Here is a 21,326-nt window from a genome sequence, read left to right as displayed (position 1 = left end):
CAGTGTACGTGATCTGAAAGCCAAACAAGTAATAATGGGAACTGAGAATAAAAACTGACTGAAAAACAATGCAAAATATAGGAACTGCATAACATACAAAGAAAGGGGCAAATCTTAAGAGAAAATGAAATGGGTCATGTTATCTGAAATTACACTATTTTATTTGTTAGATACCTGTTCTGACCCCCCCCACCCCACCCCTGGCCTGTGAATAAACCAGAACACAGGCTTGACTGTTTGCCACTATTTAATTAAGGAGATAACAAATCCTTTGGCTGAGGGCCCAGATAACTCACATTCAATGTAATAGCTTGGCAGAAACCCAGATAGTTCAAATGAAGCAATGCAGATAATCCAAACGAACAGACATGGCTAGAATACAGACAGATTTCATCAATACCAGTTTGAACGGTTGTTTCCTGCAAATGTCCCCTCCCAATGCCTCACTTATAAACCCTCTTGGGAGGGGCCAATCCACAACCACCTGTGCTTAATTATCTTCTATGAGACTGCCTACGGAGGTCTTCCATTTCTCAGTCCTTTTCAACCTAGAATCAGGGACAAACTGACTTTGATCTTCCCCACTGCTCCATGCCTCAGGTGCCTCCAGGTGGCACACCAGCCTCTCTAGTCCCTGCTCTGAGTCTGAACCCTGCACAGGATCCTCCACGTCTTCCATGGCAGACTCATATGGTTCCTCGCTATCCGAGTCCATCAGCAACTCAACCGGATCCTGCTGGGCCACAACAGATACCCATGTTCTGAAAATGAGAAATACAAGTATACACAGAATGGGGTTGCAAAAATCTCATATTAATAATTGGGAATTTTTTTAATTCATCATATTAATCAGCCCTTTTTATATTTATGTTTAGAGGTAATGTAAGAATCTATAACCCAAATAAACATATATGCAAACTGATAAAGGAAGGTATTCTTGTTTGTCTTTTATTTTGATGCTGGCTCTAATGTCAGATTGTTAACGTATTCCATAAACCAAAAGGCAATCTATGTCTATGCTGACACTTCATTTTCTCCTGTGTGTTCTTTTTCTCCTATTCCTTCTAAATTCTTTGATTTTTCTCTCTCTTCCTAATCTCCCTCCTTAACAAAGATTCAGCTACATCCAATGTACAGGTGCGTCAAAAGTAATGCCAAGCTCAGGAAATCAGATCAACTCACTGAGTAGACAAAAGTAGTTTCTGATCTGATCACATCTTTACAAGAAACTGCATTATCTTGGAAAAAGGCAGATAAAGGCTTCTAGAGTTTAACCTCTGTTGCTTTTTCCCATGGAGGGACTCCAAGCTACTCTTTACTTCCCCCTCTATTCTAGCCAATGATTCCACCAGGGATTATCGAGCGCATCTTGTCATATTGAATTACAGTCTGGTTTGGAAGCATTACTATTTCAGACAGGAAGGTAGTGCAGTGAGTGGTGAGGATGGCAGAAAAGATTATTGGCAGTTCATTCCCTTCTATCCAGGACATAGCATATAAGCATTGCTTGAACAGGGTCCGCAATGTTGTCTGGGACACTACACATCCTCTTCATGACCTGTTTTCTTTGTTGCCTTCTGGGAGGTGGCTTTGTATCTGAAGGAGGACATCCAGATTCAGTCAAGTTTTGTTCCATACAGTATCAACCTTGTGAACTCTCAAGCTTCCTCTTTCTGCCATATATTCAAGATGGACAATGAGTAACATTTATATGTATGGGTGTATGTATACACATATGTATGTATATGGAGTGGAATGGAATGAAATTGATTAGATTAGATTAGAATAGAATTCTTTATTGGCCAAGAGTGGATTGGACACACAAGGAATTTGTTTTTGATGCCTATGCTCTCAGTGTACATAAAAGGGCAAGATACATTCATCAAGAATCATAAGGTACAACACTTAATGATGGTTACAGGGTACAAATAAGCAATCAGGAAACAATCAATATCAGTATAAATCATAAGGATACAAGCAACAAAGTTACAGTCATGCAGTTATGAGTGGGAGGAGATGTGTGATAGGAATGATGAGAAGACTAATAGTAATAGTAATGCACCCTTAGTGAATGGTTTGACAGTAGTGAGGGATGTATGTATATAGCGTGTATGTATGGGTACACTTTTGACAGCAGGCAACAGATTTTAATTTTTAATGTGTTCAGTGTACCCACAGTAAAAAATGGCAATAAAGGTTACCTTGTAAATATTAATGCTTGGACCAATGCAGAGAATTTGAAGGCAAGAGTATATACCCTATAGAACAGGGGTGTCAAACTCAAGGCCCAGGAGCTGGAGCTGGCCTGTGGGGTGCTTAGATCTGGTCAGCAGGACCACCCTGGAAACAATAGCAATAGCAGTAGCAATAGCAGTTAGACTTATATACCGCTTCATAGGGCTTTCAGTCCTCTCTAAGCAGTTTACAGAGTCAGCATATCACCCCCACAGTCTGGGTCTTCATTTTACCCACCTCGGAAGGATGGAAGGCTGAGTCAACCCTGAAACAGCAAAGGACTGGCCCACAGTGTTTGTGCCAGTGAAAAGAGACCTCAATTTTTACTAGCAGAGGGCTGCAGGAGCCCATCACAGCCAAAAATGGGCTGTGGGCTCCATTTTCACTGATAGAGAGCTATCAAAACAAACAAAAAATGAAAAAGGAGAAATATTTCCCCATTTGCATTTGAGCATGCAAGAAGGGACAGGAAAGGAGAAAGGGAAAGAGGAAAGACAACGAAAAAGGAGGGAAGATGAGAAGAGAGCAAGGAAGAAAAAATAAAGAAAGAGGGGAAGGAAGAAGGAAGGAGAATGAAAAGTAAAGGAAAGAGAGGGAAGGATATAATGATACTGAGGAAGGATCTTGGGGAAGTCCTGCCTTAGCAGTTGGCCACCACAGGTGCCCCCGACTTGCTGATCATGCTCATGCCCATGCCCACCCCTGGCCTCGCCCCCTGGCCCTCCAAAGTTAAGACACGACCATGATGCAGCCTTCAGTGAAATTGAGTTTGATTCCCCTGCTGTAGAGCTATACACATAGCACTGCATGCCAACTAAGGGAAAAGACTAAATAAGTTTCTGTTGTGGCTTTATGAGTCAGCTATGAAAGAGATGGAGGACCCTGGGCAGACGTCAGACTCAGAGCAGGGACCAGAGAGGCTGGTTGACCACCAGGAAGCGCCTGAGGCCTGGAGCAGTGGAGAAGAATTAAGCGAGTTTGTCCCTGACGCAAGATTATGATGAGCACAGAAGTGACAGCAACAGCTGCTTCAGAGACAAGCTCCTCAGAGATAATTAAGCCAGGTGGTTGTCGCCTGGCTCCTCCCAGAGCTTATTTAAGTAGAGCTTTTGGGGAGGATACTTCTTGCAGGACACAACCGTTTAAAGTAATCTGGTCTGAACTGTTTGTGAAACAATGCTGGAGAAGGTGTTATCTGTATCTGTTGGAGTCTGGGTTGCTGCCAAGGTTCTTTATCTGTTCGCTCGTGTTTGGGTTTTCAGCCACCAAGATTTATAGTCCTGCCAATAAAGTGTTGTGACATTCCAGCTAAGCTTGTCTTGCATTCGTTACTGGAAGGGGGGGGGGGGTCAGAACAAGTTTCTAATAGTCAATTGTTCTTTTTTAAAAAAGCAAAGAAATATAGAATTCACCAATCAATAGCTTTATAAAAGTTTTACAAAATTAGGATTATTTTGAAGATATGAATGAGCATGACATGAAGTGAGGGAATAACATGACAAGTTTTCTCTTACAATGGTGTTAACATTTAATATACATTTTCAGCCATAATGTCTTGTTATTTGTATCTTTATACTTATTCATTCCTTATTTTTAAGCAATTTCTATTCTTATCAGTAAATGTAAGATTATCCCTTAATTCATAGGTAATTACTTGATAAAATCCTTTTTATATCAGGTATTGTCAGAGATAAATACAAGAAGGATGGTTTATTCTACATTCTCTCACCAGGTCTATTCTGAACTTTCATGTCTGATATTCTGCCAGAATGTTGGCAAGGAAGAACTGGGTAGTAGAATAAACTTTTTTTGCTGACGTGCAAGAAAAACCATTCATTCAGAAAGCTCACTTGGTTTTAGGACTTCATGTACATTTTTGATGGAATAACATATGTTAATTAACAGTGCTCAGTTTAGGATTTGGGGTTATAAATACTTCTTTTTTCAGTTTGATTAATCCTGTATTGATTTCCAGTTGGAGTACTGCTAGAATTGCAATATGCAACTGAATAAAGAGTGTTCTAAGTGTATACATTATCATTCATTCATTCATTCATTCATTCAATTTCTATAGCCGCCCAACTCAACAGAGTCACAACCTAGTGACTCTGGGAGGCTTACAATTCTAAAATTCTAAAACAATTTAAATGAGATTAAAATAATAAATAAATAATAAATAAATCTACAAAGTAAGTATAAAGAGCAGTCAAGATGATTAACTAATAGTAAACTATTTGTTATTCATATGTATTGAACTTAAAAAAAATTCTAATGCATCTTTAGCATTTGTATCCAATCAACTTTGAGAAATAGCAAGAAAGCATTGATAAGTTAAAACATTAGCAAATAGAGTACAATTCCAAAACCTGAGGTCAACTTGTGAAGCTGATCTGATATAAAAATTGGCAAAATGATTTGGTCCAAATTAAACTAAAAATACATAACCTATAATCCATGCAGCAATGACCCCACTTTATACACACAATTATAAATGGAGGGCTGTTTTTGAATTTGTTTTGAGTGGCCCTACTCCTGTCCACATTCTGAGAGGACACCTTGATTCTCAGCTGTTGTTAGATTGCCCAGTTGACAGTCATGATGAGGAACATGGCTGACCATCTGGCAATTAGATCCAGTGTGCCAGATGAAACCATTCCTGAGCCAGCCAGGTTTGGCAAAGTTTGTTCATTCCTCATTTGCACTTCAAGATTTTGCAAAATGCTCTGTGTGAAGCTGCCCTTGAAAAATATCCAGAGATTTCAATGGCGCAAAATCCACCAACATACACTAGAAAGATCATATGGTGCCCATGTTGACAGATTTACACTAAATTATGCAGAATTTTCTGGGCATAATTTACAGTGTTGGTGCAGGAAACAAACATCTCCTGTGTTTGGAAGTTATGGAAGGCAATGTCCCAGAAACTGCATTTTGCCCTTTAACTTCAGTAGAACAAGCAAAGTACATTTCTTTCACCATGATATGCCTAGTATTAGTAGCTACAAGTAGCACAAGTCCAAAAGCTCATAAGACTAAACTTCTGATTCTGATGATTGACCCAGATTGGATCCTGCAACATTATGCTGGAACACGTTTCAGAATGTGTTCTATAAAAGGCCCATAAAGTATCACAGTAATCATATCTTAGAAAGTATCAGATACTTTATCCTAATCCAATTAATTTTCAAACAAAATATTTTTAATGTGAAGGTGTCTGGTCCAGAATACTATGATAAATGATATGACTGAATCGCCTTTTTCCTTTGACTTTCTTAACTTAGATGTAATGAAGCAAAACAGAATTGTATGATTCAACAGAGGTTTTCCTCCTGTCAACTCAGTCTTCTACTTAATATTCTTCTCTGTTTCATCCTGAGGGTCAATATATTTTTACTGATTTTTTATGTATTTTGAGCTCTCTTACTTTTATTTCCTTATTATATTAGTTTCTGTGTGTCAGAAGAAAGTCTTGGATTCACTCAATACTATAGCCAGAAATATTGTTCCTGTTTATCTTCATGGTGACAAACGTAAATTCAGTGTTGTTGCAATGTGTCAGGACTATATTTATTAAAATGTAGGTCATGCTATATCCCAAAGCTATTTATTAAAAGGTTAATGTGCTGATTGTCTCTATATCCATAAGAACTTTAGTAAACCCTCTTAGTGCTATAATGACTCTTTCTAAATGGTAATAGCTTGATGCAAAACAAGAATTTTATTGCAGCATCAAAATAAATCCAAAACATGTGTTCTATGTCTTAAATGTCTCTGTATCTTATTAATCTTTAATAGAAGATGTCACCTTCATGTGTCAGAGGGCAACTCTAAAATAAAGGGCAACAGGTGAGGCAAAGCTATGGTCTTCAAGACAATCCTTTGATTTTGTAAAATAAAAATAAAAGAAGGAATGAAACATTACTGGAAATTCTTATACATACATACATACATACATGCATACATACATACATACATACCAGTGGTGGGTGCCTGTTCCCGTTGCAACTGGTACACTGCAACAGGGCTGGGTGTCCACCATGTCCACGTGCGCAGCCCACGCATGCGCATGCCCACAACAATCCAGCTGCTCGGCGGAGCATCGCGTAGGTGGCGTATGCCCCATGCACATGCACAAATGCCCCAGTTGGCTCAAACAGAGATAAGAAGAGCAGACGGGAGGGTGGGCCCTCTGGAGCACCGTACCGGAACGATACCTAGTGCTCCCAGCAGGTACCGGGGCATACCGGTACATACATACATTACTTTCTGATTAAAGATTGCAGCAAATATTGAATGAAGGACTATGATGGGTCAGTCTATATAATTCTTGCTTGATGTTTTTAGATTACACTGTAATTGTGGCAATTTGCAGAGTTTATATATTGCATGTTTATAGACAATGTAACTATATCTAGCATATCAAGTTGGCAATATTTAGATCAGAGATTGAAGAAAGCAACTAACATTTCTAACTATACATTTCCAACAGGTATTATTCACATTTTTTTCATTCACACTTTATAAGTCATAGTATCTGGATGTTAACTGAACAGTACACTATGAAGGGTAGTACAGGTACTCCTTAATTAATTACCACAACTGACCCAAAAATGTATGCTACTAAGTGAGAAATTTGTTAAGTGAGTTTTGTCCCATTTTATGACCTTTCTTGCTACATTTGTTAAATCACTGCAGTTGTTAAATCAGTAACATGGTTGTTAAGTGAATCTGGCTTCCCCATTGACTTTGCTTGTCAGAAGGTCGCAAAAAGGTGTCACATGATCCCCGGGATGGAGCAACCGTCATAAATGTGAGTTATTTGTCAAGTACCCAAATGTAAATCACGTAACCATGAGGCTGCTGCAGTGGTCATAAGCGTGAAAAATGGTCATAGGTTAAGTTAACTTTTTCCAGTGCCGTTGCAACTTCAAATGGTCACTAAATGAACTAGATGAGGACTACCTGTATACTAAATCAAAAACCTACAACCCAGATTTTGCAGGAAAAGGATGATAAGCTGGTGAGATGAAGGTTAAATGAACAGAATGATTATTTTCTTCTTCTAAAGTACAAATTAAGATGCGGAGATCCTGAAACTTTTGTACCATTTAGAATAAGGAGGTTTTTGGATATTTTTAAAATGAATTATCACAGATCAGACCTGTCCACATTTTGCGTCCCTGCTAGAAAATTATTACATATAAAGCAATTTAAATTATCACAGAACTGTTAGGAAAAAATTATATTCTGTATTAGACAAAATCTTTGTCACCTGGTAATTATAAACATGTAACAAGAATGATGATGGAATTGTGCAACCAATGAAATGTTTATGTCCCAGGTATACAGATTTGGTTTTATTTCATTTTCTTTATGCTATTGCAATTTTACTAAGGAAGTGGTAAAACCAAGATTGCAATAAGTAATTAAAATAAATAATATAAAAATATCATTACAATTTATAGTATTTACAGGGCATTGTTTTCTACTTCTAAGTTCCCATGTAGGGAAAAATCGCTATTTATTGACATTCAAGAGTTGCTTCACCAAGTGTTTCGATACAAATAATGCTTCTCTTTGAAGCAATAAATGAGCCACATCTTTTGGAAGGCTTCCATGGCCACACATACTTACCTTTGCAGCCACTTTGTTGTCAGTGGTAGTACTGTCACATGCAGATAACCAGGCCAGCCTTGAAAACAGTTCTGCAACAATTCCAAAGAACACAGCTGCTTTAATACCTGAAGAAGCTGTGCTTTGCCTGTACTAACAAGCTGTGCAAAGCAGCTGTTTCCATATCTCTATTTGTGGCAAACATAGGAAAGACATGAGAGGACACAAACTTACCCTTCTTTTATGTTTGGTGGCTGAATACCCGGGATACCACTCACGTACAAATACGGCTTGGGAAAAGGTGGAGGTCAATCAATGGTTTCTTGTCCTACAGAGTGGAAACTGGACGAAGAATGGCTCCTTTGCTAATTTAGCCTCACCAGATTTACTTTGCTTATATTGTTACTCTCGAAAGCCAGTTATCAATGAATCTACAAAAAACCTCTGAGCTAGGATTTTTCTCTTTTTCATAAATTAGTCTAAATGTGTGGAGGTTCCCCCCCCCCTTCTTCAGAAAATGGTCATTTAAGTACATAGTTTCATATTTTATATTATACTGGAAGCTACGGAAGTACTTTGTCTGGATCCATAATGGAAGAAACAGGTATGGATCTCCACCACTCAATGGTAAAATCTTCTGAAGAGATCTTAGGATGCTTCTTCAAGAGCCTAATCTAGTGACTAGTGCCCACTACATTCTTAAAATATTTTCTTTAACACAGCAGTCCACTAGACCTATTGGCATTGATAACCAGCAGTGGCGGTAGCAGGAGAGAGGAGGAGAGGGGATGATTCAATGCAAGCAGTGTGCATGCGCACTCACACAGCTCCATCTGTGCAAGCAGTGGACACACCAGGCACTCACACAAGTTAAGCTGCACACATGAGCCCACTCACCTGCTGCTTGCACGACCCAGTTTCAAATGGCGATGGCCCAGGGATAGGAGATCCCCGCTATACCCTATATCTGTGATGACTAACCTTTTTGTGGTCGCGTGCCAAAATGCAATGCATGCATGACACATACTCAAACTCCCCCTCACCCCTGCACATGCACGCATGACCCCATGTATGCATGTGCGATCACCAACACCCCATTTTGGGCCTAGGCGGCCTCCCTTCAGTCTCCTGGGACCAAATCCAGCCCCAGGGGGGCACGCCACCCCCTCCGCACTCTTCCATGAATCCCCCGCGTGTACCCCACCTCCCCGTGCATGCGCAGCAGACCCAAAATCAGCCAGCCAGCGGGAGGTGTGCGCACATGAAATGGTTCGCATGCCCGCAAAGAGGGCTCTGCATGCCACCTGTGGCATGTTTGCCATAGGTTCACCATAATGGCCCTATATAATTCTACTGGTTCTTCTTTTATTGTTAGCTTTCAAGGCCTCACATACTATGATAATGTCACTGAATGGCACAGAAATATTTCAAAAATATGCTAAATATTTCAAAAAAATAAATAAATAAAACCCTTCAAAGCAAAAAATGTCAGCTGCGTTCAGAATTTCATTAACATGATTTGGGAAGTTTTAAAGTCTTTTTAAAAAGTACTGAAGCAGGGGAGGCTGGCTGAAGAGTGGGCACTTTTTCAGTTCTGATTCATGTTGGCTGACACTCACTACAGGTAGTCCTCAATTTATAACCATTTGTTTAGTGACCATTGAAAATTACAATGGCACTGATAAAAGTTTTTACACTTACGACTGTTGCAGCAGTCCCATGGTCACTTGATCAAAATGCTTGGCAATTGGTTCATATTTATGATGGTTGTAGTATCCTGGGGTCATGTGATCACCTTTTGCAACCTCCTGACAGGCAAAATAAATGGGGAAGCCAGATTCACTTAACAACCATTTTACTAACTTAACAACTGCAAAGATTTACTTAACAGCCACAAGAAAAATAATAATAAAATGGGGAATAAAGGGAGTAAAACCTCACTTAACAACAGCAACAGAAGTTTTGGGCTCAATTGTGGCAATAGGTTGAGGCACTACCTTTATAGAAATGGCAAAAAAAAGGTATTGCCTAGGACAGTGGTAGTCAACCTGGTCCCTACCGCCCACTAGTGGGCGTTCCAGCTTTCATGGTGGGCGGTAGGGGTTTGCTGTAACTCTGCTTTATAAATTTTATAAAGTAAAGTTACTTCCCTACTTTATAAATCACCATTACTGTGGAACAGGTGGGCAGTTAGAAAATTTTACTAGTAAAGAGATACAAAAGTGGGCGGTAGGTAGAAAAAGGTTGACTACCCCTGGCCTAGGAAGAAAGTACATGAGGTTGTTTGTAACAATGAGATTCTACTTCTTATCAGAAAATGCAAATATCTCCAATGCTTCATTGTAACATTTCTCACTCAGCTATAACAGTAGAAATGTGATTTATGATGACAGTGCTTGCTGAAACAGCCAGCAGATTTTAAACAATTGTTGATGCTGTCATGCCTATTTATAGTGCTGTCAACTTTGGGCACTTATTTGTTTGCGTTTTCAAATTCAATGGATGAGTACACAAAACTCATTTTTCAAGATAGAATATTTTCAAGGATGCATACATACGTCTGTGTGTGTGTGTGTGTGTGTGTGTGTGTGTTTGTGTTACAAATATATCTTCTTAAAATATACATTTCTGTTACAGCTGTACCGTGCATATGTGTTGGGGAAATTGAGGAAATGAACATAATTTGAAGTATCATTATGGAAATTAAAACAATATTTTTTAAGAGAATGGCTCAACTAATTTCTAACTCCCTTCTTAAAACACTCTTTTCATGTAATGATAAATGGGTAAGATTGAGAAGAACTGAATAGCTAATTGAATGCCCAGCATGGGTTCCAGGAATACTTACTTGTAATATTTTCAAATGATAAGCTTACTGTTTTAAAACATGATAAATGGCCACTTTCAACCTTCAGTTAGTTTGCCAACATCACTGCCTCCCAAGATACACATGGTTTGCCTTCTTTAGAAAAGAAACTTAGTCTACTTGGTTCTATTTAAAATAAATTACTGAACAGGATTTTTTTCACTCAGTTACAACCAAAAATTGTAATTATATTCTATCACCTGCAGCTTGGATACATAAAAGGAGTATAGGCATGATTTAAGAACTTTTGAATTAATCTTATTATTCTTATTAACCACACAGTCACTCAGATGTTCAGTCTGGTCTGGTATTTTTGTCTACCAATTGAGTCCTTACCAAGGGATAGGCAAATCTGGATTTTTGATGGTGTTACAGATATCGTCGCAGGATGGAAGCAGTTCCAAGTAAAGCGGCCTTCTGCAATTGACTGATGGGAAATTTGTCAATGCCTACAGTGTTCAAGTGGTGCTCCAGTTGCTTTGGGATTTATTATTATTCAATTGTATCACAGCGGCCAGTTGTTTCGCCGGATTTGGCATTGGTTACTAGTCGGGCCCCACCCAGGAGCCTAAGACGTCATAACGTATTTTCGTAATATGCGTGCAGATCCAAGCAGTGCGGCTTTTTGCATTTGACTGATGGTGATTTTGTCAATTTTTAACTGTTTTAAATGTAATTCCAGTGCTTTTGGAATAGCACCCAGTGTGCCGATTACCACTGGAATTACCACTGCTGGTTTGTGCCATAGTCGTTGAATTTCGATTTTTAAGTCCTGCTATTTTGCGATTTTTTCATGTTCCTTCTCAGCGACCCTGCTATCACCTGGTATTGCAATGTCTATGATTGTGACCTTATTTTTCTCAACCAGTGTGATGTCTGGTGTATTATGCGCCAGTATTTTGTCGGTTTGTTTACGGAAATCCCACAAGATCTTGACCATCTGATTTTCGGTGACTTTTTCAGGCTGATGTTCCCACCAGTTTGTTGCTGTTTTAATATTATATTTTTTGCACAATTTCCAATGCATCATTTGTGCTACTGAATTGTGCCGCAATTTATAATCAGTCTGTGCGATTTTTTTTACAGCAGCTGAGTATGTGATCAACAGTTTCATCAGCTTCTTTGCAAAGTCTGCATTTGGCATCATCAGAGGATTTTTCGATTTTGGCCTTAATGGCATTTGTGTGGATAGCTTGTTCTTGCGCAGCCAGGATTAGTGACTCTGTTTCTTTCTTTAATGTACCTGTTGTTAACCATAACCAAGTTTGTTCACTGTCCACTTTATCTTTTATTTTTTCCAGAAATTGGCCATGCAGTGCTTTGTTCTGCCAACTCTCCATTCTTGATTTTATCACATCTTTTCTGTATTCTTGTTTCATCTGTTGGGCCTTCAGTAGATTTTTGTTCTTTACTTCGATTAATAGATGTTCTTGAGTTTCTTTTAAATAATCAGCCAGTGCATGTTTTTCTTCTTCAACTGTTTGCTTCACTTGTAATAATCCTCTGCCACCTGATTTTCGGGGCAGGTACAGTCTATCAGTATCACCACGTGGATGTAAACTGTACTGCATTGTCATTAGTTACCTGGTTTTTCGGTCCAAAAGGTCCAAATCAGCTTGTGTCCAGTTAACTATACCAGCTCTGTATCTTATAACTGGTATTGCCCAGGTATTTATGGCCTTGATTGTATTTCCACCATTCAATTTAGATTTCAAAATTTTCCTAACTCTGTTGGTGTACTCTCGCCTGACAATAGTTTTTACTTCTCTATGCTTGATGTTATCCAACTGCAGAATGCCTAAGTATTTGTAGGCTTCATTTTCTTTGCATTTAATTAATTGGCCATTGGGCATTTCAATTCCCTCACATGCAGTGATTTTGCCCCTTTTTATGGATACAGTGGCGCATTTTTCCATGCCAAACTGCATTGAAATATCGGTGCTGAATACTCGGACTGTGTTTGTCAATGATTGGATTTCTATTTCTGACTTTCCATAGAGTTTCAAATCATCCATATATAGTAAATGCAAAATTTTTTCAGCTTCTTTGGCTGTTTGGTAGCCTAATTTCATTTTTTTTAAGATTACTGATAGTGGGATCATTGCGATGATGAAGAGAAGAGGTGAAAGTGAATCACCCTGGAAAATTCCTCGCTTGATATTAACCATTCCGTAGATCTCATTCCCTACTGTCAACTCAGTTCTCCATTGTTTCATCGCCTTTTCAGTAAAGGATATAATATTTTTGCTAATGCCAGTTGTTTTTAAGCATTTTATGATCCAACTATGTGGATTACTATTATTATTATTATTATTATTATTATTATTATTATTATTATTATTATTATTATTATTCCAATTCTTATAAAAAGTCCTAGAACATGGGAGAAGGTTAGTTTAAAAGCATTGCATATGTACACTTGCTTGAACTTGCAAACATAAGAGGCTTACGAACAACCTCTTGGAATGTGACCTGTTTTTAAGTAGAGCACTGTTTGTAATTGTCCTTTTATTGTTTCATGCCAAAAGGGACTTGAATGGTCTTGATTCAAAATAGTTTTCCATATTACTTCTATAAATTTATGCTAGGAACTTAAATGAATGGTGTTATTGTTTACCTTGTTGTAAGCATACACAAAGTGTTTTTAAGACTTCATAACACAGCAATGTTTAGTCTTACAGGAAAAAAATGTGTAGACATTGCTGTTATCAATATTTTATTTTACAGCTGTTTGATATCTCATCATAACAGTTATGAAATACTTATGACATCTAAGAAATACTAGCAGTCATCCAAGTCAATAAATCTAAAAAACACTTCTGCTTTTCTGTATTTAATAATATGGTTTACAATATATTTAACATATACATGAAACCGCTGGGCGAGATCATTCGGAGGCACGGGATTAAGTACCATCAATATGCGGACGATACGCAGTTGTATCTGTCCGCCCCGTGCCAACTCAATGAAGCGGTGGACGTGATGAACCGGGGCCTTGAGGCTGTTAAAGACTGGATGAGAGCTAACAAACTGGTACTCAACCCGGAAAAGACCGAGTGGCTGTTGTGTTTTCCTCCCAAAAATTTGGTTAACGTTCCATCAATCAGGCTGGGGGGGCAAAATTTATTCCCCTCAGATAGGGTCCGCAACTTGGGAGTCCTCCTGGATCCACAGCTGAGTTTTGACCACCATCTGTCGGCTGTGACCAGGGGGGCATTTGCCCAGGTTCGCCTGGTGCGCCAGTTGCGGCCCTACCTGAACCGGGAGGCTCTCACAACAGTCACTCGAGCCCTTGTGATCTCTAGGCTGGAATACTGCAATGTGCTCTACATGGGGCTGCCCTTGAAGAGCATCCGGCGACTTCAGCTAGTCCAGAACGCGGCCGCGTGAGTGATCATGGGCGCACCACGGTTCGCCCATATAACACCAATCCTCCGTGAGCTGCGCTGGCTACCTGTTGATCGTCGGGTGCACTTCAAGGTCTTACTTACCACCTATAAAGCGCTCCATGGTAGTGGATCTGACTATTTGAGAGACCGCCTCCTGCCAATTACCTCCCTGCGTCCCATCAGATCGCACAGAGTAGGCCTCCTCCGAATTCCATCCGCCAGTCAGTGCCGACTGGCGACTACGCGGAGGAGAGCCTTCTCAGTTGCAGCTCCGACATTATGGAACAACCTCCCCGTGGAGATCCGTACCCTCACCACAGTCCAGGCCTTCCGCACAGCCCTCAAGAACTGGCTATCCCGTCAGGCCTGGGGATAGGATTACTCTCACCCCGCCCGAATGTTGAGTGAATGTTGTGTTTTTATGACCAATTTCCTTTAATCACGATTTTTTTTTCTTTTTAAGTTTTGTCTTGCACCCCCTTCCCTTTATTGCTGTAAGCCGCCCTGAGTCCCCTCAGGGAAAAGGGCGGCATATAAATTTGCAATAAAACTATAAAAAACTATAAAACTATATTCACATCGCTAAATAAATTCTAGGCTTCATATTATTTTGTTAAATTAACAAATTGATCAAAATAAATTAAAGTGGACCATTAATGGGTAAGTCCATATTGTGTGTCCCTTACCAATTTTACACTTCCAATATAATGAAGCTCTGTAAACACTAAAAATAACTTTTGCTGAATTAATCTTCATCTTACGATCATTAGACATTTATTTAATATTATTTAATACCTTTAGCCTTCAACTTATGGAATATCCCAAATGTCTTTTAGAAATCTTGCAAATAACTAATATCTAATTTAACAATATTTTTAAAATATTTACAAAAAAATGTCAATTTAGAATGATCCAAAGAAATATCCTAATATCAATGCAATGGTAATTCAACTAAACCAAACTTTGAAATCAGTAACAGTTTTCATTGAATATACTGCCATTTATCTATTTAAATTCACATTAACCTCTTGAAATAATTGAAATTGGCAATGATCTGCAATAGCTATGCTTAGAATTTCAAAGATAATAAATAAATAAGCAAAAATATGCCTCTTTTATGGCTAGAAATAGAGCTAAACTCATGTCAATATGTCTAAAGAGTTTCTTTAAATTTCTAGTTGTGCTTATTATGGTTGCCTTTTTCTTTTTTTCATTTGATCACTTGCATTCCACTGAGAAAATGAAGTCAAAATATGTGCCCAATGAAAAGAATCAGTCTCTAACAAAATAGGAAGATGAATGGCTTTTTCAATTGTGACTCAGTTGGGAAAAATTTCCATAGCATATCCTATGACTCAGAGCATCTCTAATTAATGCTGTCAGTAACCCTTTCACACAAGAGGTTTATTTTTGCAAAGTATTTGAACTCAATCAATTAAACTCTGCAGCACATGCATTTATGAATTATTGAAATAGCCATGTAAGTTACTGTGGAAAGCGTGTATTAAATGGGCCTGCCCCACATAAACAAAAGACAGTTTTAAACAGTGATCTCAGCCAATTTATTATTAGCAAATTCATTATTTGCCCCATGTTAGTAGACATCAGACTTCTAAATGAGGAAGGGATTTAAAACATAAATATTAATGATGGTGAAAGTATAGATTATGCAATAGCAGTCATAGAAACATTCTATCTGTTCCCTATCTGTCTCTAGTGTAGTGTTTCCTATATTGTGGGTTGTAACTATTCATACCATATAGATCATATATATTTCTCTTACAATATGGGTCTCAAAATATTTGATGAAGGCTTGGCCTTCCTCACAAGTTTTTTTTTTACCAGTTTACATAAAAATATACTGGAAGTTCTGGACTTATGACCACAATTAGAGCCATAATTTATAAGCAAGATAGTTGTTAAGTGAGTCACACTAAATTTTACAACCTTTTTGCCATGGTTAAAAAAAATCATTGCAGTTGTTGAGTGAATCTGGCTTCCCCCATTGATGTTGCTTATTTAGCCAGCTGTGACGGTCACAAATGGCATTCACATGACTTTAGATGCCACAACTCTCATAAATAAGGCTAGTTGCGTTTAATAAGGATACTGGCCTATAGGTCTTTATTTGTGTTAACTATGAACCTTCTTTTGGGATTAAAGTGATATTAGCTTATGTCCATGTGTGTGGTATCTTGGCTTCTAATAAAACTTCATCATATACCTCTAACATTGACAAGCTCAATGTATCTTGTAAATCTTTATAAATTTCTGCTGGTAGACCATCTGGACCTGGTGTTTTGTTATTCTTTTGTCTTTTGATCGCCGCTACTAATTCTACCAGTTATGCTTTCATTCAACATGTTCAACATTTCAGACACTTTGGTAAATTGTTTTTTTTCCCAAGTACTATATTATTTTTTCCTCTGGGATTTTTTCATAGTTATATAACTTCTTTATAGAACTCCTGAATTATATATTTTTTCTTTTCCATTTGGTAATGTAATATACCTTTCTCATCCTGCATCTTACTTATTCATTGCTTGTCTTTCTCGTTTTTCAGTTTATAGGCTAGCCATCTTCCGGTTTGTTAGCATTTTTTTTTAAATGCTCTTTTTATTTGTTGTGCCAGTTCTTCTTTTTCCATTATATTTGACTTGTGTTTAATTATCTCAATTTGTTTTTTTAGATTCACCTTTTGTGGTTCTTTTTGTAACTCTACTTCAAGTCTTTTATATTCTTATTTTAGTGTCTTTTGGTATTGTTTCTTTCTCTTATTTTTCCTCGCTATAAAGGTTATAGCTAATTCCCTAATATATGCTTTCACTGTGTCCCAGACATTTTGTAGTGAAGTCTCTCCTTTCCTGTTCTCTTTTTTAAAAATCCCACTTTTCCCTATCATCTGTATATATCTTTATATTTTAAGATAGATTGATTCAAAGTCCATCTTACTCTTCTCATTTGTCCCTTCCAACTAATTTTTATTGGATTATGATCAGTCCATACATTTGTTTCTATTTCTATCTCTTGCATACTTCTATTTAATTCTGATGACATCCAACTCATATGTATTCTAGACCATGATTGATGTCTGTTAGAGTAAAATGTATATTAGTTTCTCCCTGTGTATTATCATTATTACTATCAGCATATCTGTTATTTTTTCTTATTAACTTCTATAAAATGGAATGCGACGATTGCAAGTGTGAGGACCGGTATGACAAAGTTTCATATCCTCAACTTTGATCTAACTTAATATCATATCGTATGGTAATGACCATTGGCTTACCTGAAGGGTCGTTTTCAGGGTGCTGCGAAGGAGAATCCAAGCAATGGTTAAATACAGCCAATCTGTCCAGAACTGAATTGAAACTTTAAGCCACGCCTCTGGTGCTGACTATCTTCAGATTTTTTTCAATGAAGGCGTGGAACTGTTACGCACTGAGAAGTTCAACAATAAATCCCCAAAACCATATCTAACATAGAAACAAATCCAATTGGATCTGTAGACGTCTGTACTGAAACCAGCGGAACCAGACCCCAGGGTGGGGTTGGACTCTCCTTCGCGGCACCTGAAAATGACCCTTCAGGTAAGCCAATGGTCATTTTCCAGGGCGCTGCTCTGGAGAATCCAAGCAAGGGACATACCCAAGCTAAATGTCACTAGGCCGGGAAGCAGTCACGTTCAGGGTCTCTCCGCTGGTATGAATGCCCTGAAAAACTCACCTCCCAAAGGCCCCTTCCACTGAGGCAAACTTGTCCAACTTGTAATCCGAACAAATGGAGATAACGAAGTCCAAGTGGCCACACTGCAAATCTCCTCGATCGGCGCCTACATCACCCAGGCTGCCGTGGTGGCGGCACATGATATGGCTAGGCACAGGTTTGGACTGCAGAACATGAGCGAGGCATTGCAGGCCCTCAACCACCATTCGATGGTAGAGGAAGAAACTTTCTGGCCCTGGGAGGCCAGTTGGAAAGAAACGAAGAGCGATTCGGAACAACAAAACACAGCTGTGCGCGTGACATATCTACGGAGCATCCTGCGGACAGCAAGAATGTGCCAACGCTTCTCCCCCAGGTGCCTGGGATGCGGGCAAAAATCTGGGAGAATGATCTCCTGGGCCCGGTGAAATCTTGGGGATGAACATTGGGTCCAGTCAAAGGACCACCCTTGTCCTGTTGTATCAAACACAAGTCCTCCCGAACCAATAGGGCTGCCTGCTCTGAGATACATCGCGCAGAAGTGATAGTGATCAAAAAGGGGGTCTTAAAGGTAAAATGCTTAATGCTGGTCGAACGAAGTGGTTCAAATGGAGGACCAATCAGAGCGCGGAGAACAATGTTGAGGCCCCATGAGAGATATCTGTGGACCACTGGGGCCTCAGATTGGTTGCACCTCAGAAAGCTAAGGATAGTAGGATGATATCCAAGGGAGGAGTGTTCGTCAGGCTCCAGTATCGTGGAGATTGTGGCCACCTGACCTCATAGAGTGTTGGGCGCTAGTCTCTTGTCAAGTCCATCTTGCAAGAAGTCCAGGATGATGGGAATTGTGGCCAAAGTCGCAGATACCTCGTGAGAGGTGCACCAGTCGGCGAACGACGTCCAGGTGGCGTCGTAGATCCAGGTCATGGAGGGATGCCTGGACACCTGGATGGTGTAGATGACCTTGGTCGAGAGGCTGCCCCTGCTTAAGAGATCCCTCTCAAGTGCCAGATGGCCAGCTGCAACCCACTGGGGCTCTGGATGTTGAAGGGCCCCCTGGCTAAGGGAAATCTTGTGCGGTGATATCCGCCAAGGAGGGTCGATGGAGAGACTCACCAGATCGGCAAACCAGGTTCTCCTGGGTCAGAACAGGGCCACAAGCAAGACCTCTGCTGCCTTCGACAGGATCTTCTGGATGACTCTGAGAAGGAGAGGTAATGGCGGAAAGCATACAACAGTCCTCACGGCCATGGGAAGTGCAAGGCGTTGACTCCCTTGGCCTGTGGATTGTGAAACCTTGTGAAGAACCTGGGAAGGTTGGCTGGGGTGGCGAACAGATCGACCAGCGGACAGCCGAACCTCTGGGACAGGCATTGGAATAGAAGCGGATGCAGGCGCCACTCTGAGTGGTCGACCGTGGCCCTGTTCAGCCAGTCTGCCTGGATGTTGCTTGCTCTGGAAATCTGCTCCTCCTGTATTGAGAGGAGATGTTTCTCCGACCACTGACCTAGGGCGTCAGCTTCTGTCATTAGGGATCTGGAGCGAGTGCCCCCCCTGGCAGTTGATGTGTGCCTTTGTTGCTACATTGTCCATTAGCACTCTCACGTGACACCCCTGTATGTTGAGGCAGAATGTTTTAACCTGGTCATTGGTTGAAGATGACTTCTCCAAATTTATGGAGAAGCTGTGGTCCTGGAGGACCTCCATGATGTACCTCAGGTCTTGGATCACCTGCTGTGGCAATGACGACTGGATGAGGACATCATCTAGGTAGCAATGGAGCCGCACAGGATGAGATCTGAGAAAAGCTGCCACTGCAGCAAGGTTTTTTGTAAACATCCTGGGGGCCGATGACAGGCCGAATGGCAAGGCCCGATACTGGTAGTGGCAGCCGGCATAAGCGAATCTCAGGTACCTGCGGTAAGCTTTGCGAATGGGTACGTGGGGGTAGGCCTCTTTGAGATCTATGGATGTCAAAATGTTTTCTGGCCTGATGCAGCCCAGGATGGACTATAGGGACTACCTCTTGAATCTCCAGTAAGTTATGTGATAATATAATATTTTTAGATCTAGGATTCCCCTCCACCCCCCTGAGCTCTTGGGGACCAGGAACAGAATGGAGTAAAATCCTGTTCCTTCCTGACCTGGTGGAACCGGTTCTATGGCCCTGATGTCCCTGAGATGCCTGATCTCCTGTTCCATGAGAGCCTTTCTGACAGGATACAAAGGGATGGGACAGCAGATAAAGTGTCGGGGGGAGGGGAGAGAAACCCTAAGGTGAGACCCAAGCAGATTGTCTGTAGGACCCACTGGTCCAACGTGATCTGCTCCCATTGGGTGTGGAATAACTGAAAACGCCCTCCTATGGGAGCTGACAGTTGGTGGTCACTTGTATCTTTTGAAACCAGACCCCCCTCGAAAGGGACTCCTGGAGAAATTCTGCTGGCGACCTCTGTTGTGAAATGTCTGACGGTCCTGGGACCGGTCAGCCTGCTGTAAGTATGGCCAATGGAAAGAGGCGGAGCTGGAGGAAGACTCCGCATTCTGAAAGGGCTGCCTCCTGTAGGAGTTGGAGCCCTTCCGGTCAGATTTCTTGGTGACCGATGGCATCATCTTTTTTTGGTCCTTGTTTTCTACTAGGACTGGGTCCAGGACCTCCCCGAAAAGCTTGTTCCCTTTAAAGGGGGCCAAGACCAGCTTCCACTTGAAGTGCATGTCAACGTTCCAATGCCTGAGCCACAAGAGACGCCTTGTAATGACATTGGATGCCAAGGCCTGGGAAGCAAATTTGGTTGCGCTCAGGGTGGCGTCAGCAGTGAACTTCAGTGAACTTAGTAGCCACCATGATCTTATTGACATCCTGCCTTAATTTGGTATCCCTGGCTGGAGGTTTGGTCAGCAACTGTCTCAGCCAGAGAAGGGCAGCCCTAGAAAGGAAGGATGCTGAGGCAGACGTTTTAATTGCCCAAACCGCCGCTTGGTACATTTTATGGCAGAGGTTCTCTGTTTTCTTGTCCTCTGCCTTGAGTCCCTCATTGGGAGGGAGTACAGAGGATGAGGTAAGGGCCGCCACAGGAGGATCAATGGGAGGTAATTTAAGCAAGTCCTCCAGACTGGCGTCTACCATGTACAATCTTTTATCATTGCTACTGGGAGTAGCAAGGGTGGCTGGTTGTGCCCATTGCTTTTGAACCACATTCAGAAAGAGCTCGGGGACTGGCACGATCTCCTGGGCTGACACAGGCTCCTCAAAGAGGTCCCCAGATAGGTCGTCTGGATCGTTAGTCGCCTGATCTGGTGGGGTAGACCCCAAGCAGGTCGAGACCTTTGCCTTATTCAAGATGGTTTTGAAGTTGGCAAGCTTAAATAAGCCCGAAAAGACAGGCTTTTCGGATGCAACCCCTTCATCCCCAAAAAACTCAGGTTCCTGCCTAGGTAGGATGTCCTCTTCCTCCCAGTTAGAATCCTTGCTGGCCAGAGAGAAATGTGGGGACTGAGAAGGGCACTTCTCTGGGAGC

General features: G+C 40.6%; 1 protein-coding gene across 14 annotated transcripts in view; it reads right to left on the bottom strand.

Annotated features, from left to right (window-relative positions):
- The window catches only part of DAB1 (DAB adaptor protein 1), a 788,454-nt gene that overhangs the window by 179,723 nt on the left and 587,405 nt on the right, over nucleotides 1–21,326 (bottom strand). Inside the window, exon 6 of one of the 14 annotated variants that reach the window (XM_087719608.1) lies at nucleotides 7,870–7,940. The exons of the other annotated variants lie outside the window; for them this stretch is intronic. The gene's annotated coding sequence lies outside the window, so the exon portion shown is untranslated. The remainder of the gene's footprint in view (nucleotides 1–7,869; nucleotides 7,941–21,326) is intronic. 14 annotated transcript variants of the gene reach the window in all.

Source organism: Thamnophis sirtalis, unplaced genomic scaffold, assembly GCF_051295495.1.
Source record: "Thamnophis sirtalis isolate CommonGarterSnake01/CBP01778 unplaced genomic scaffold, rThaSir2_p1.2 scaffold_7, whole genome shotgun sequence".
Lineage (NCBI taxonomy): Eukaryota > Metazoa > Chordata > Lepidosauria > Squamata > Natricidae > Thamnophis > Thamnophis sirtalis.
This window is presented reverse-complemented; position numbering and strand designations above follow the sequence as displayed.